Consider the following 8,364-nt stretch of genomic DNA (forward strand, 5'->3'; position numbering starts at 1 on the left):
TGTCTCCGACGCAGACATTATTCTAGAAAGTTTTCAGAACTGGATACTTGAATGAGTCAAAGGTGTGCAGGGTCTACAGTTAAGACCGAAATTAATTCATGCACACAAACTGAAAAGGAGAAATGATTGGGAAGGATTCTTCCTATTTACCAACAACTCAATTCAATTGGCAAATCCAAGCAAGGAAAAAAAACGTTAGGCTAGGAAAATGACCACAGTGTACTTTATTAAATGCATTTTGGTACTTGTGTGTTGCATCAGATTCAAATAAAAATTTACAAAAATCCATTATATACAAAAATGTCATGTTATTTTTTTTACTGTTCATTGTTTTTTTTAGTTTTTTTTACAATAAAATCGACTTCTTTCATTAGAACATTTTTTCTCACCTCAGACTTGTATCACACAATGCAACCTACTGAAAATATCATTGGTTAGGTTTTTTGTCTTTCATCTTTTGTCTTTTTTAAATACACCAAATACGCCACACTATGTTTTACTCTGCGGTTGCCCATAGCAACAACCGTCAAGGTGGATGGAACTCCTAAAGACACCCTTCACGATCACAACTCAGAAGAAAGGAATGTTTCTTTTTTCAACATGGACATTTTGAATACACTTATTTACAAATAGATTACACTTGTTACGGGTTCTTAAGTCTATCATTTGTGAACCTCAATTCTTTGCGAACTGAATCCGTTTTAAATGGACTTTGTCTGTACAGTGTGTTTATACAAGTCAACAACGACACGAAATGCCCACATTGCCAAAATACTATTTTTTTTTGTTACTGTGCTCGTACTCAAGGCTGGATTTACACAGACAAACCAGGAGAAGAAAGTACAGAATGTGCTCTCTCTTGACCGGATGAAGTGAATTGGACTGTCACGACTCCGAATGACCCGGCCGCGACTGGCTCACAGGTAGTAAGTACAGGATCGGAGTTATTGCTTTTCCTTGTCCTGTGTAAATGCAGCCCCTGTCCATTTGCGGGCCCCGGTCATGTCTCTAGTTCTCAGTTCTCTGGAGGGCCTACGCTCAGAAGTAGGACATGATGGGAGTTGTTTCGCTGCCAAGATGAAACATCTCTTTGCCTCGGGACCTGGCACTACTCTCACCAAAGACATCGGTCGACCTGGCGTTGTTAAGTCAGCGCATAATACGTGGGAAGCTCCGGGTGGAAAAGAACATTGCGATCGTCACCCTTCTCACGCATTGGCAAAGAAGATCAAACACGTATACTATGTGCCTCCGGACCAAGTGTAAGCACAGTAACTACTTCCACCGATTAATGCCACTGAAAAGTGTCCAAAGAAATAATACTCTTGAAGTCTCACGCGCATACACGCACGTCCATGCACGCACGCACACACACACAGGCACGCACACACACACACACACACACAGGCACGCACGCACACACACACACACACACACACACACACACACACACACACACACACACACACACACATAGACCACTTTGGGACATATAGGGGATAAAAGAATGTCCTGACTGATGAGGTTGAAATAAGGAAGAGATTAACAACATATGTCTTTAGGTGAACCAACCCTGTACAAGCAGCTTATTACCATGACGACAGATGAGTACCAGAATGACGTCATCCCGTCTCACCCAGCACTACCTGCCCTCGCGCCCATTCACACACTAACGCTCTACGTATTATCTTGTTAAATTCATATAATTCCATTAATTATTAATTCCTTAAATTTCTTTAGCATCATTTTCACAGTTGTACAAATAACGATGATCATGTATTATCAAGGATCTATGTTTTGCACATAAGAAAAAAATAATAACATGGACCAACAGGGCTGAACCTATGAACTACCACCTGTGAACTACCACCTGTTAACTACCACCTGTTAACTACCACCTGTTAACTACCACCTGTGCACTACTCCACACACCATTGCTTCTGGAGGCAACCGGTCCTCCGCAAGTGTTGCCTTGCATAGCAACCACTGCAAAGAAATGAAAATATGCACGTAAAAACCAATCCGATCTGCCGCTGGCTTGGCAGAATTGATCCTGCATGTTAACTAGAGATGAGGTAGCTTCCATGTACACCACAACCGTTATTATGTCTGCATATGGTGAAGAAATCTTTACAGTGTCGATGACGCAAAAATTGCTTAAACAAATAATGATCCAAATGAAACCCAAATGGGACCTGTACACAGTAACCGAGGGAATGCAGGACATTTTGTGAGACAGAGTTCAGCCAATTGAAGTCGTATGTTACCTTTATGTTTTTCGTTCCCTATTTTGAATGAAAATCTCCTCAAAATATAAAAAAAACAGTTGGGGGAGAGACACCCCACCTCTGTATTGCTTAATCACCAAGTCATTTTAGTTATTGTGTGAGTGCTACTGTTAACCTGTGCGACCGTCCAAAAAGTCAGAGTCTATCGTGTGTTGGTTGCTGCGTATAGTTTAAAGGAACCCTGAAACCTTGATTCAATAAGACTGCCTTTATAACACACAGTCAATCATTTGAGATATTGCGTAAAATTAATTAATGGACAGAATGACGTCATTTTCCAAAGCTTAGAATATAAATAAGTGCACACACATCCCCTGCCATTGCAATGACTTGGTAGTTGCACAATTTCACCCGAGAATGGCAACAATTATGCAATGCAGATAAGGTAACAAAATTGCATCCTAGTGTGCTCATATCTTATAGTTCGGTGAAACCTTTTATTCCCCATTTCCAGATTAACACAGATCACAGAAGAATATGTTCATGTTTTGTATATCCCTGAATCTCAAGTTACTAATAATCGTATACAAAAGCATGTCTGTATGCCTTCATTGCAGAGGTGTTAAGAGTAGGGAACACATGTGTAGCTCGTTAAGTTAATTATTGGTATGGGGCTGTGCCATAATTAACGTGATGAGACACACCCCTGGTGTCACACTTCTGTGATAAAGACCTCTGTGATACAGTAGAACCCTATTTGCAAAGGCCAGATTGCTTGCAGGTTATTTGCGCCTGTATTGTATACAGTTCTCCCTGGAAGGACGGGACCTGAACACTTTAGGATTCAAAAAAATTGTAACTGATGAAATACAATATGATTAGCTTAATTGGTGTCGATGAGAGAGTGTACATGGAAGGCAACATTTTTTTGAGTTGAATTTGATGCAATCTAAAGGTAAAAGCCATGTTGAAACAGTAAGCAAAGCTAGTATGATTTTAGTGGAAAAGCACAATTTTTAACCAACAGAAGGAAGGTAGATAACCTTCTGCAAAAAGCACTACATTACAACTTTTTATCTGAAGTTCAGATCAGTTAGGGAACACATATATATTTTTTAACAGTTAGGCCAACTCAGCTGATAGATTTAAACTGACCACAGCAAAAACTCTTAAGTGATCTAAAGAACATGTGCTCATTAAGGATTACAAATAACATTACTGACTTAAAGACCGGTTTATTAAGATTAGTCCAAGACAATTTATCTACATTTTATCACCCTTCATTCAAAAAGGCTTTGTTGTGATTAACGTTAAGATGGTTTTGGCCTGTATTGTGGGTGTTGATCTTAATTTTGCCCAATTCAAACTGGACTTTTACAAAGTAACCAATCATCTTCAATCTCACGCTCAAACAAGCCGTTCTAGAGGTCGGGTCACAGAAAATGAAATACATGAAAAAATAAAGTGAGTTCCTTTGAGAGGCTCAAAGGCTCCCGAGGCTCAGTGCAGCCATTGCTCTGGTGCTTCCAAACACAGCAAGTGCTGTTGCTGTTGTTGTGCTACTCTTAAGTGTTACAGTACTTAGCCTCTAGCAGTCATCTCCACTGACTGTGTAATCCGTCATGTTTGGCGCATGGAGACCTCCTCCTTGTCCTAATGTCCAAGAGAGAACAAAGGACCTCTGTGTCACCATGCTTTGAACCTATAACAACGCCCTGCGTGAAAAGCCATAGGTGAAAGAATGTGAAGCAGCGACTAAATACAAATACTATTTACATTAAATGACTATGCTTAACTGAAATTGTAAAACAAAAATGAAGGCAAAAATTGAACTTTTCATGCCACGTTTGTGATACAAAATGACTCCGGGACCGGAATCTTTAAAACCTTCATCTCAAACACAAATGGCGTCAGCCTTGAACGTTACATAATGTTGCGCGAGGCAAACTGTAGACGGATAACACACGCGTGCGCGCGCGCATGTGCACGAGCACACACACACACACACACACACACACACACACACACACACACACACACACACACACACACACACACACACACCGTCACAAGGCAAATAAATATGTAAAAAAAGAAAAATATAAAAATAAATTAATAACAGGTTGTGCTGAGAGTAAGACAAGTTATATAAAGATTAAAATAATAAGACACTGGAGGAAAAAAGCCTTATTTGGAGACGGGAGGGGACCCTTTGTACGAGCCAGTGGAATATATGTCATACGTATTCAATAATATAATTACACACACGTAGCGACTAAGATTACCTAGCATTACCAAGGTCACTGGTAACACTTGGCAATTAGGGTCCATTAATTAACCATACATTAACATTATCTAATGCAGTCATTAGCTTGACTATATAGCATTAGCACAGGGGATGGGTTTTTGTATTGTGGTTCAGTGCTTGTAGTCAAAGTGTACTCAGGTAGTTAGTTAGTTGACAATCTCAGTATTGCATTGTGTTTTTCAAGGATGTTTTCCCATTTCTTTCCCTTTTCGTTCTCAATGATAGGTATGAGATAAGGGGAGAAGCAGCGGTTGTATGCATTAAATAATGCATACATAATTACCCTAGTTAACATGAATACCATTAGTAAATGATTACTAGACACATCAGCAAACTGTTCATTTACGGTTAGTTAATGCACATAACTGCATCAACTAATGTTGATTCATGGTTAATTAATGAACCCTTATATAAAGTGTTACCAGGCATGTACCTGATGAATGATGAGAATGGCCAACGTCTCTTGTAACTGATAACTGAATGAATGTATTCACATGTGTTGCAGTGACAGTAGGATTGTAGAGAAATGTACTAAGGCCTTCTGTAGGTCGATACAATTACTACGCGCACGTCATTTCCCTCACTGTGTGGCTGATAGGCACATATGAATACAGAAAACTAGTATTCCGATCACATCTATCACCTCTCATTCTCCGTATCAACTTCATGCATACACATTTAGAAGGCTAATTAGCCTAACTAGCTTAAGCCAACTCGTGAGGCTGGCATTGTAGCTCCTACTAAAACAAGGAGAAGCACGGTTGCTTCGCACGTCTAGGTCAGGCAAGTGGAACGGATTACGATTTTCTGACCGCTATCTTGAGTCCACTTGTGCTATTTTGCTTTCAACACATAGAAACAAAAGCCACATCGTGGTTTATGCAATATGAAAAAACAAAAAACAAAACACATCTTGCAGGATAATATTTGCTTATGCTGACAAAAAAGTTTCTTTGATTTCTTGTTTGGGAGAGAGACAACTGGAGTCCTATGTTGTAAACATGGCGCACAAGTGGCGGTCAGATATACGGTGGATCTGGGCTTCTTGTGGACATGCTGTGCTTTCTTTTGCTTCCACCAGAAAGCGATGTCATCTTTTTTTGACTAAGTGCGGTCGTGTAGGGATCTCAATGGCTCTCCTTAGTCCTAACCGTTTGTCTCAACCTGCATATCAGGCTCGTATTGTGTTTGGTACGTCATAGGGACTGTTACATTTGTGTGTGTGTGTGTGTGTGTGTGTGTGTGTGTGTGTGTGTGTGTGTGTGTGTGTGTGTGTGTGTGTGTGTGTGTGTGTGTGTGTGTGTGTGTGTGTGTGTGTGCGTGTGTGTGTGTGTGCGTGTGTGTGTGTAAAATGACAAACAAAAACTGTTAGCACTTCACTTTGTACAATTTATCATGCAGTCATTGCAGCCAGTTACTGGTGTTGTTCACAAATTGTAACACGTTAGTAATGTTGATGCAGGCCCAATGTCAACATGTTCTGAATAAGAGCCCGTGTTGATACGGAAACAGAAACACAACAGTAAATGTTTCCCCTCAGTAATCAAAATACAGCAAAGAGTGTCTACATTCTAACCAAGATAGACAGACACACATACACACACAGACACACACACAAGAACACACATACATACACACACACACACAGACACACGATTGTGGAGAAATGCACACTTGTACGGTTAGTATGTCGTTTGTTTACCCTCACCAAGTAGAACGGGTGCAGCACACTGCCTCTATGTCATGTAATATAAAATGCTGCATGTTGTGTTATATCATAATGGAGTATTGTACATCCTGATGTGTATCTTGTCGGTTTTGTATCTTATTTCGTATCTCTGAAGAGAGACCTGCTTGGTCTGCACTTTGTGCCCATCTCTCTCATCTCCGACGGTGGTCTCCTCATCTCCTCTCTGCCTCCGGTCCATTCCCGGGTTATCATCCCCCCTGATGGCTGTCAGTTCTTATCTGCTGTTTCCCCTTCGCTGTCCTCCTCTCTTCGAGTCCCCGACATGTCCTGTACCTCAAGACATGTACTGTACCTCAAGACATGTACTGTACCTCAAGACATTTACTGTACTTCCAGTCTGGGTTTTATTTTTTTTGTGAGGCTCAATTGTTCAGACTTGGGTCGAGCTGTCGGATCGTTTTCTGGCTGAATATGTTCCTCCACCCCCACTATATGTTCTCAGTCTTTGGGTTTATCCCCCCTCCGGTAAACAAGGAGACACCTATTTACACTTCCACCATCCTCAGTCCACGTTGGTGACGCTTTTGGATTCGGGACGGGAAGCGTTGCACCTGAGGTGTCTCCACCAAGCCTTCCAAAGCGTTCCCACTCGGAAAAAGCGTGAACGTTTCTTTAGTTTACAACCAAGGGTGACAACCACCGAGCTCCTCTGGCAGAAGAGAGCCCTTCTATACGTTTGGCAAAGAAGAACACTGCTGATGACCACGGAGAGACGGTAGATCCCTTTATTATGACGGGAATCCGTCTGAGTCTTCACCTCTTCCTCCTGACGCCGCCTCTCGCCAGATGGAAAATACGCAAACCAAGCCAGCTCCCGACATAACCTCCGTTTACTGCCATGTCCCGCTGCTGACCCCCCCCCCCCCCCCCCCCCCTTCAGCAGTCCACCTTTAGCAGCTCCTCAGCCCTCACGGGAGTCGTGGCCGAGGGGTTTCCCGTCCGGATGGGTCCGTGTCCAGGGGCGCCCGTCTCCCCCGCCCACAGCTACTCCAGGCCTCCTCCTCCTCCTCCAACACCCTCGACCAGAACAGAACAGGGCGTGACCGGGTAGACCCCGGGGTACCGTCCTGTAGCTGTACGGTGGCTCCTGACGAGCAGCACCGGAGAGCAGTGACCAGGGCCCCCTGGGAGCCACGGGCCCCTGCTGTAGCACCGAGCCTGGGGGCCCCTTGAGTACCGCGAGGCAGAGCGCCGACGGATCCAGGGAGGAAGAGCAGCAGACGAACACGAGACAGCAGGACGAACGGAGAGCAGCAGACGAACACGAGACAGCAGGACGAACGGAGAGCAGCAGACGAACACGAGACAGCAGGACGAACGGAGAGCAGCAGACGAACACGAGACAGCAGGACGAACGGAGAGCAGCAGACGAACACGAGACAGCAGGACGAACGGAGAGCAGCAGACGAACACGAGACAGTAGGACGAACGGAGAGCGGCAGGACGAACGGAGAGCGGCAGGACGAACGGAGAGCGGCAGACGAACGGAGAGCAGCGGGACGAACGGAGAGCGGCAGGACGAACGGAGAGCAGCAGACGAACGGAGAGCAAGAGGACGAACGGAGAGCGGCAGGACGAACGGAGAGCGGTGGGACCAACGGAGAGCGGCAGGACGAACGGAGAGCGGCAGGACGAACGGAGAGCAGCGGGACGAACGGAGAGCAGCAGGACGAACGGAGAGCAGACGAACGGAGAGCAGCGGGACCAACGGAGAGCAGGAGACGAACGGAGAGCAGCGGGACGAACGGAGAGCAGAGGGACGAACGGAGAGCAGCGGGACCAACGGAGAGCAGCAGACGAACGGAGAGCAGCGGGACCAACGGAGAGCGGCAGGGCGAACGGAGAGCAGCAGGACGAACGGAGAGCAGCGGGACGAACGGAGACGGCGAAGCAGAGTCGAGGGCGGCTCCATGACCAACGGTCCCTGATTGGACGCAGAGCAGGGCTGCAGCTGTGTGTCCGGTACGAGGCCGAAGCCTCCGCCGCTTCTACATCCCCAACCCCCCCCCCCCCCCCCCCACCCCCCCCCACCCCGCCCCACACCCCACCCCCAACCCCCCCCCCCCCCCCCTTTCCCT

This window comes from Gadus morhua, chromosome 8 (genome assembly GCF_902167405.1).
Source record: "Gadus morhua chromosome 8, gadMor3.0, whole genome shotgun sequence".
In the NCBI taxonomy this organism is placed as follows: Eukaryota; Metazoa; Chordata; class Actinopteri; order Gadiformes; family Gadidae; genus Gadus; species Gadus morhua.